Consider the following 10,000-nt stretch of genomic DNA (forward strand, 5'->3'; position numbering starts at 1 on the left):
ATATTGCTTTATATATCGAGGGAAATGTTGCTTTATCTATCGAGGGAAATGTTGTTTTATATATCAAGGGAAAAGTTGCTTTATATATCGAGTTAAATGTTGTTTTATATATCGAGTTAAATGTTGCTTTGTATATCGAGGGAAATGTTGTTTTATATATCGAGGGAAATGTTGCTTTATCTATTGAGTTAAATGTTGCTTTATCTATCGAGGGAAATGTTGCTTTATATACCGAGGGAAATGTTGCTTTATCTATCGAGGGAAATGTTGCTTTATCTATCGAGGGAAATGTTGCTTTATCTATCGAGGGAAATGTTGCTTTATCTATCGAGGGAAATGTTGCTTTATCTATCGAGGGAAATGTTGCTTTATCTATTGAGTTAAATGTTTTATATATCGAGGGAAATGTTGCTTTATCTATCGAGTTAAATGTTGCTTTATATATCGAGTGAAATGTTGCTTTATATATCGAGGGAAATGTTTTATATATTGAGTTAAATGTTGTTTTATATATCGAGTTAAATGTTGTTTTATATATCGAGGGAAAAGTTGCTTTATATGTTGAGTTAAATGTTGCTTTATCTATCGAGTTAGATGTTCCTTTATCTATCGAGGGAAATGTTGCTTTATATATCGAGGAAAATTTTTCTTTATATATGGAGTTAAATGTTGTTTTATATATCAAGGTAAAAGTTGCTTTATATATCGAGTTAAATGTTTTTTTATATATCGAGGGAAATGTTGCTTTATATATCGAGGGAAATGTTACTTTATATATCGAGTTAAATGTTGCTTTATCTATCGAGGGAAATGTTGCTTTATCTATCGAGGGAAATGTTGCTTTATATACCGAGGGAAATGTTGCTTTATATATTGAGTTAAATGTTGCTTTATCTATCGAGGGAAATGTTGCTTTATATATCAAGTTAAATGTTGCTTTATATATCGAGGGAAATGTTGCTTTATATATCGAGTTAAATGTTGCTTTATCTATCGAGTTAAATGTTGCTTTGTCTATCGAGGGAAAAGTTGCTTTATATATCGAGTTAAATGTTGTTTTATATATCGAGGGAAAAGTTGCTTTATATGTTGAGTTAAATGTTGCTTTATCTATCGAGTTAGATGTTCCTTTATCTATCGAGGGAAATGTTGCTTTATATATCGAGGAAAATTTTTCTTTATATATGGAGTTAAATGTTGTTTTATATATCAAGGTAAAAGTTGCTTTATATATCGAGTTAAATGTTTTTTTATATATCGAGGGAAATGTTGCTTTATATATCGAGGGAAATGTTACTTTATATATCGAGTTAAATGTTGCTTTATCTATCGAGGGAAATGTTGCTTTATCTATCGAGGGAAATGTTGCTTTATATACCGAGGGAAATGTTGCTTTATATATTGAGTTAAATGTTGCTTTATCTATCGAGGGAAATGTTGCTTTATATATCGAGTTAAATGTTGCTTCGAGGGAAATATTGCTTTATATATCGAGTTGAATGTTGCTTTATCTATCGAGGGAAATGTTGCTTTATATTTTGAGAGGAAATGTTGCTTTATATATCGAGTTAAATGTTGTTTTATATATCGAGGGAAAAGTTGCTTTATATATCGAGTTAAATGTTGTTTTATATATTGAGGGAAAAGTTGCTTTATATATCGAGTTAAATGTTGCTTTATATATCGAGGAAAATGTTGCTTTATATATCGAGGGAAAAGTTGTTTTATATATCGAGGGAAAAGTTGCTTTATATATCGAGTTAAATGTTGCTTTATATATCGAGTTAAATGTTGCTTTATATATCGAGGGAAAAGTTGTTCTATCTATCGAGGGAAATGTTGCTCTATCTATCGAGGGAAATGTTGCTTTATCTATCGAGTTAAATGTTGCTTTATATATCGAGGGAAATGTTGCTTTATCTATCGAGGGAAATGTTGCTTTATGTATCGAGTTAAATGTTGTTTTATATATCGAGGGAAAAGTTGCTTTATATATCGAGTTAAATGTTGTTTTATATATCGAGGGAAAAGTTGCTTTATCTATCGAGTTAAATGTTGCTTTATATATCGAGAGAAATGTTGCTTTATATATCGAGTTAAATGTTGTTTTATATATCGAGGGAAAAGTTGCTTTATATATCGAGTTAAATGTTGCTTTATATATCGAGTTAAATGTTGCTTTATCTATCGAGTTAAATGTTGCTTTATATAACGAGGGAAAAGTTGCTTTATCTATTGAGGGAAATGTCGCTCTATCTATCGAGGGAAATGTTGCTTTATCTATCGAGTTAAATGTTGCTTTATATATCAAGGGAAATGTTGCTTTATCTATCGAGGGAAATGTTGCTTTATCTATCGAGGGAAATGTTGTTTTATCTATCGAGGGAAATGTTGCTTCAGCTATCGAGGGAAATGTTGTTTTATATATCGAGGGAAAAGTTGCTTTATCTATCGTTTGAAATTTTTCCTTACTTAATGAGGGTAATGTCGCTTTATCTATCGAGGGAAATGTTGTTTTACCTATCGAGGGAAATGTTGGTTTATCTATCAATGGAAATATTGCATTATCTATTGAGGGAAATGTGTTTTTATCTATAGAGAGAAATGTGGTTTTATCGATTGAGGGAAATGTATTATCTATCTAGGGAAATGTGGCAATATCTATCGAGGGAAATGTTTTATGTATCGGGGGAACAGTTGTATTATCTTGCGGGAAATGTTGTTTTATCTATCAAGGGGAAAACGATAATTTATCGGAGCTTAACGAAATGCACTGATTACCATGCGAATTTCTGATGTAACTAAATTACATGTTTCAATAATAGGTTTGTTATTACTTTGAAATAGTAATTTCCATATATTTGAATTTATATGGAATCGTTATTTTCATATTAATACGGCAGTGAATTCAAGAAAAAGAGACTATGCTTGTAGATTGCAGTTACTCCAATCTGCAAACTATAAAGGTTTAAACGTTGCTCATGAATGGCAGTGACAAGGGATAGTGACAATGCCCTAGCAAGACAATGGCCCTAGAGACTAACCATGTATACGTATGATCAGCGGAAAAACCCCCTCATTACCTAAGCTAGGACATGGGAGGGCCAGGCAATGCAGATAATAACTCATCAGCTAGACTTATAGGCTTCACAAATCCCCCATTCTTATCTCTAAATGATTGAGGTTGCTGAAGCTACTATAGTCCAATCCTTTTAGCGATGCATATTTGCACCGACTCGCGGCGGTGCCCTTTTAGCTCGGAAAAGTTTCCTGATCGCTGATTGGTTAGAATTATCTTGTCCAACCAATCAGCGATCCGGAAACTTTTCCGAGCTAAAAGGGCACCGCTGTGAGTCGGTGCAAATATGCATCGCTAAAAGAAATGGACTATAGAAACGATCGAGCTTGGGCGAGACTCGAACCCCTGTCATGCAGATCGCTAGACAGGAACGTTTCCAATAAGTTATTTTACAGTTAGCGGAAATTGAATATCATAAGAGTTGTTTGTTATTTTCTTTAGGCATCAATAATAATGTAAACTTTAACTGTGCTGTTGCTTCATAGTTTTTAATTTCCTCTTTTTATAGATTGGGTAAGCTATTTCCATTTTGTAATCTTTATTTTGTATTTTTTTTAGATACAGTACTTGATTGTATTTCTTTTCATGTAGATCATTTTAATACTCTTGCAATTATGATCTATTTTGCTAGGAAGTTTTACTATATTTTGAATTGCAAAAGTGAGGTTTGATTTTGAAATATTGCTTAGCAATCATCCAAATAATCATAAAAAATATTTTTAAGTAATAGATAATTTCTCTCTCTCTCTCTCTCTCTCTCTCTCTCTCTCTCTCTCTCTCTCTCTCTCTCTCTCTCTCTCTCTCTCTCTCTCTCTCTCCCCTTTAATGTGAAGATTTGATTGCATTGTATGACATGGCTTATATATACGTAATCTACTCAGTAGAATAGAATATTAACGAAGCTATATTTGAGTTGATAATTCAAATGACCTCGGAATAGTTTTATATATCTAATATCTAAGCCGTAATATTATTCTCAATCTTCTCAAAAAAATATCCATTTAGTCCTGTCAAGCATTTTTATTCCTGACAATTTTATAGTCGTAAAAATTTTCGTTTTACAGGAAGGGAAAAACGAACATTTGCACGCATGCGCACACCATTTTTTTCCCTTGCCATTTCTGATTCCATGAAAAAGATCAACGGAAAAGTTCAAAATACCCGTTATGACCTTTTATTCTTTTATTTCAGCGAAGCGAATATTAGCAAATTTTAAAAATGAATTAGTGGACGTAGTTTCTCTCGCATTTTCACTTTTATATTAAGGCCGATACTGACGCGGTGGTTATAGCGATCAAAGATTGATGTCTGATAGAAATAGTACGTATCTTGTTGGTTAAGGTATTATTGTTGGAGAGTTATAGATTCCTTCAAGGAATTGTTAGGTATTTTAATGCTAGAAACTTCTTTGGGTACACTGGTAAAAAAAAAAAAATCGTAGCTTTAATCGGAAATTTTCCGTAAAAAATATACTGTTCTTATCCGTATTGCAGTAAAATACAGGCGATCGTAATTTTTACCTTACTTTTTTATCATCTTTTACGGGTTGGTGGCCATAATATCACTCCTATACGTCAATATATCCGTTTTTAAAATGGTAAATCCCTGGCAACATTTATTCCAGGATTTTTGTCGTTTTTTTTTTTACGGTAAAATTTTAAGTGTAATAAGAATTGGTCGGACAGTTCCATGTTGGAATCTTATAGGTAATATTTTTTTTCTTTGCTTACACTTACACCAAATAGTTTGATATATTTTATCAGGCTGTGTAAGACAGGGGTTCCCAACCTTTTTATTCTTTTGTGCACCTTGGGCAAGTTTATAGATTCCTCTGTATCCCTAAAATTGAGGACCAAAAAGAGAAACAATTAAATTGATATTGTGATATAATTGAATCTCAATGCAAATTACATCATGTTTTGCGAAGTACTGCATCTTCCCTCAGATCCAATGTACCCCTCGAAGAGTAAAATTAGTCTAAGGAATATATATATTCCTTACACATCCTTCTCTTTCCTCAAACACCTGCTTGTGGGGGCGTCTGTGGTAACGTCCCTGACTGGTGATGGCTAGACTAGGGTTACTTCGTTTGGTCACTGCAACCTCACCATCTTTGTGAGCTAAGGAAGTGGGGTTTGGGGGAGCCTCTAGATCTACCTGCTGAGTCATCATTAGCCATTGCCTGGCTCCCTTTGGTCCTAGCTTTGGCGCTGATTATATGTATATATAGTCAATCTCTGTGACATTGTTCTGCTTAATAGGGCAATGTCACTGTCCCTTGCCTGTGCCATTTATGAGCTGTCTTTAAACTTTTAAAACGCAAAGTGTACCACACCTTACACTCTCACTGTAACTATTCAGTGGCTGCTAGTCCATATAGTATCTCACTGTAACTATTCAGTGGCTGCTAGTCCATATAGTATATAGGTAAAATAAGACGCATTGGCCATAGTAAACTGTTCTTCAAGGAGATGGAAAATCCGAATTAAGCCAATGTTCTTTAATCGTGGATATTGCCATGCCTTGTGTACCATGATCTTTCACTGCCTTAAGTCGAGTTCCTGCTTAAGGGCATGGCCCACTCAAGCACCATTTCTGTCAGTTTGCTCTTCTTATGTATTTTTATCCAAAACATTGTGGTGGATAGGCTTGATATAGCTGTATTAAAATGTTGTTTTTTTGCGTGCATTTTTCATCTTTATCACTGATCTTCATTTCAACATTGTTTTGTTAAGATTTTGTTAATTTTCTCTTGTCTATTTTATTCCTTGCTTCTCTTTCTCGTCCATTGCTTTCGGTATTAGGATTCTGTGGCCTCTTTCGATTAAATGCTGTTGATCAGGACACATTCTTCTGAACATGAATTCCAAGGTTCTGGTGTAGGTTTTTTATTTTCACATCCCATCCAGATATTCTCTCTCTCTCTCTCTCTCTCTCTCTCTCTCTCTCTCTCTCTCTCTCTCTCTCTCTCTCTCTCTCTCTCTCTCTCTCTCTCCACATTTTTGGAGATGATTCCGTGTTGAAACTCTGACGGTAGACAGAAGTTCAAGAAGAGCCTTTTGCGCTCTTCAACCACTTAACCTTCAACAAGATCAAATATTGATAAAATCTAGCTGTTCTTGTATCAAGTACATCTGGTGTCATTATTGCAGATTATATTTTTGGCCTAAAGGAAATAAAAAATTAATTGTCATTTCTATTGTTGTTACATGTTCTGAACAGTCAAAATGTAACACCAGTCACTAGTTTTGTGTCCACATTTTTTTCCACGTGAATATCTGTTCCGTTGACTTTCAGCTCAGCGCGGCTGTCATCTCCACGCCCACAGGCACGCCCACAGTCTCCCTCCAATATTGGGGGCTATGGGTTTACCATAAAGGGCCAAGTAATCTTACTAACAAACCGTCAATTATCAGATATATCAGTGTTGTTTTCAATCCCATATTCATGTGCCAAGTGACCACATTTCCCCTTTCGCCAAATTATGATAATAAGGTGCAATGTATTTTTTCATGTTCACGGCTAATTCAGCTTCCATCTCTGGAGAAAAGTTCATATTGCATTTATTTGTCATGTTACAGTTGGACACAGGAGTCCCTGGTCCACCTTACTCCGATGGAGTGTACCCTGCCACACCATTACTTCGCGACGAGTAACCAGACTTCTACTGTTGACAGAGATGGCTGATGTGGTGGGTGGGAACTACACACAGGTTCCTATCGAACAGTTAGAATGTGGCAGGGTGCACTTCCTCAGAGCGAGGTGTACCAGTAACTCCTGTGTCCAACTGTACATGCTGCAGATGTTCTTTACAGTTATCTGTGTTAATGATATACGAGTAAAACTGCAGTTTGTTGTTGCAGAACGAAGACGTAGGCTGCTTTGAACAGCCTCTACTGCGTGTTGAAGGATGTCTGCAATATTCAAACTGTTTCTTACAGTTGTATCGTTTGTAGCATAGTACTTTATTACGAGAATTGATGCATTGATGTTAAAGTTGAATCTTGGCCTAATTTGAAGTATCCCGTGCAATTAAAGTTATCACACGAAAGGGATATTTTATTTACAAAATATTACGCATAGTGTAATGTAACTAACTACTTTCATTAGAGTTGAAGAAAATACCATCTCTGTAATTCTCAAATTACATTGTTCAATTGATTTGTTTTCTGCACAAAATTTCTTTGTTCGTATAGCCATCTTGTTGCTTGTCTTCATATTACAACATTATTAGATACTGATTTCATATCACCACGAGAAGACTGGAATTTTGGTGAAAGTTGATCAACACTCCGGGAGGTTCAAAAAATTCCACGAGAACTCTATCGCTTGAAAAGATTCAGTTAATTTAATCAAAAGATTATAAAACAGAGATGAGAATGCTAAGGTGGATTATGGGAATACATGTTTGATAGATTTGAAAATGGTGAAATTAAAAGAATGGCAGGCGTAGTAAAGATTGCAAAGGTGATAAGTGCCATGACTGAGATGGTGTGTGCATGTGTTGAAGATGGATGCCATTCTTTTAATTTCACCATTTCCAAATTTATCAAGCATGTATTCCCATAATCCACCTTAGCATTCTCATCTCTGTTTTATAATCTTTTAATTTAAATTAACTGAATCTTTCAAGCGGTAGAGTTCTCGAAGAAACTTTTGAACCTTCCGGAGTGTTGATCAACTTTCACCAAAATTCCAGTCTTCTCGTGGTGATATGAAATCAATATCTAATCATTTTGTAATCTGATGGCAAACAACAAGATGACTCTTAGAAGAAGATCGAGAGGGAGGCAGAGATTAGGTAGCAAGATAACGTGAAGGATGATATGAAGAGAACAGGTTTGGTGGAAGAGGATGCCTTTGATTGAAGGCATTTTAGAGGGCGCATCAGGAAACCGACGCCTTAATGTAAGGATAATGGTGAGAAAGGAGATTAGAGTTTCCTTATTATCAATATGCTATGGTATTTAATGTAAAAGAATGTGAAAGGCTTTTAAATCTCCTTAGCATGATGCCTTATAGAGTTAACTGTTTTTGTCACAAGACTCTCTCTGGAGTCAATCAAATCCCGACATAGGACTCGGTCTGCGAAGTCCCCGGTTGGCCATAAATTTTGTTTTATGGTCTTACATGGCATCGCCTTCCCTGTTAGTGTTCCAAGACAACGAGATGGAAAGACCAAGTGAAGGGGAGTGGAAAGGTGGAGACGACGAACTAGGGCGAGGATCTATGATTTAAATGAAATAGTCTGAGACCTCGTAAAAGTATCGACTTAATGATTGAGTTGTAAATTTAATTGCAAATAATTATTCAACGAGATATGTGTAATAGTGTTTAGAACATGTGATATGTTTTGTTATTGGGAAAATTTTAAGATTAGCTATATTAGAGTAAGTTAAACTGAAAGCACTTGTGCAAATGAATACTACGATCAATGCAAAGTTAATGAAACTTTTGGAATAATAATAATAATAATAATAATAATAATAATAATAATAATAATAATAATAATAATAATAATAATAATAATAATAATAATATAAAAGGAACTACAAAAACGTCATACAGAGTTTTGTGGACATTTAAAGTACGAAGTTTTCAAGACTGATAAATCAATATTATATTGAATTTTTAATTTCGTATATTGCTGTCCGGCTGTGTAAATAAAATGCTTACGCATCATATAATATGTCCGGGTTGACGAATACCTCAACACAGATGTTGTGGTCAAATTACATCTTTGACCAATAGCATTTAGCATTGCATAAGAATTTGATCGTGCAAATCGTGCATTGAGATCATCCTTTGCAATATTGGCGATCAATTGTACTTCCTTTGAAATATTGACCATCAAATTTATTTCATTAATTTTGCGAACCGTTACTTAAGGCAACTGATGCAGAATTTTGCGCGTAAATTCGCGCTGTCAGTGAAATGAAAATTTAAATGTCACCACAAGTCCTTTTAGAAATAATACAGTAATTGAAATATGGGCTGATTCCGAATTGCGTTAATGTCTTGTTCCCAGTTTAAAGGTTTAAAGGCCGCTCATGAATGGCAGAGGCAAGGGACAGTGCCCTATCATGCAGGACAATACCCTAGAGACTGACCATATATACATATGATCAGCGCCCAAGCCCCCTTTCCACCCAAGCTAGGATCAAGGAGGGCCAGGCAATGGCTGCTGATGAATCAGCATATAGATCTATAGGCTCCCCCAAACTGCCCATCATTAGCTCTCAAGGATGGTGAGGTTGTAGCGGTCAAAGGAACTAACGAGTTTGAGAGGTACTCGAACCCCAGTGTGGCGTTCACCAGTCAGGGACGTTACTGCATCGGCCACCACAAGCCATAAAATAACCTTTTATTGTCTTAATTGACCTGGAATCCAATAAATTGACCTCACAGGAGGACAAAGGGAGAGAAACAGGAGAGATGAGACACCAATGAAGATAGGAAGTAGTACTAACCGCAAAGGGATGGTGCCTTCGTTTGTCACTGTGAAGGAAGATAAAGGAATGCCGAGAAACAGTTCTATAACGATCTAACATTTCTGAGAGGAAATTAACGTCTTGAATGAAACCCGGACAAAAAGCAGCCACTAAATAGATTACTCAAAGATAGATTCAAGAACGGGCACTCATACCTTCGCCTATGTCATGTTGTATATCACAAGATAGACAATTTAATGATGGACATTTTAGGACTAATTTCATGCAAATGGGATAAAAATGATATAGGAAAAAGACGTTTTATAGCTTTCCGTGACCATGATTGTGTTGTATATCACAATATAGGCAATTGAATTGTGCTCATTTTGGCATTGGTTTCATGTAAATCGGATAAAAATTGACCACTATTTAGCAGAAAGATGCTTTTGATTTTTTGTAACCTTGACTTTTTGCCCAATCACTTCCAAAA

The 10,000-nt window shown here is 35.1% G+C and overlaps 1 protein-coding gene and 1 pseudogene across 1 annotated transcript in view; both read left to right on the forward strand.

The window, feature by feature from the left end:
- The window catches only part of LOC137654424 (uncharacterized), a 6,817-nt pseudogene extending 82 nt beyond the window's left edge, over positions 1-6,735 (forward strand).
- LOC137654235 (zwei Ig domain protein zig-8-like) overlaps positions 1-10,000 on the forward strand; it is a 483,606-nt gene that overhangs the window by 351,553 nt on the left and 122,053 nt on the right. The gene's annotated exons all lie outside the window — the stretch shown is intronic.

This window comes from Palaemon carinicauda, chromosome 15 (assembly GCF_036898095.1).
Source record: "Palaemon carinicauda isolate YSFRI2023 chromosome 15, ASM3689809v2, whole genome shotgun sequence".
Lineage (NCBI taxonomy): Eukaryota > Metazoa > Arthropoda > Malacostraca > Decapoda > Palaemonidae > Palaemon > Palaemon carinicauda.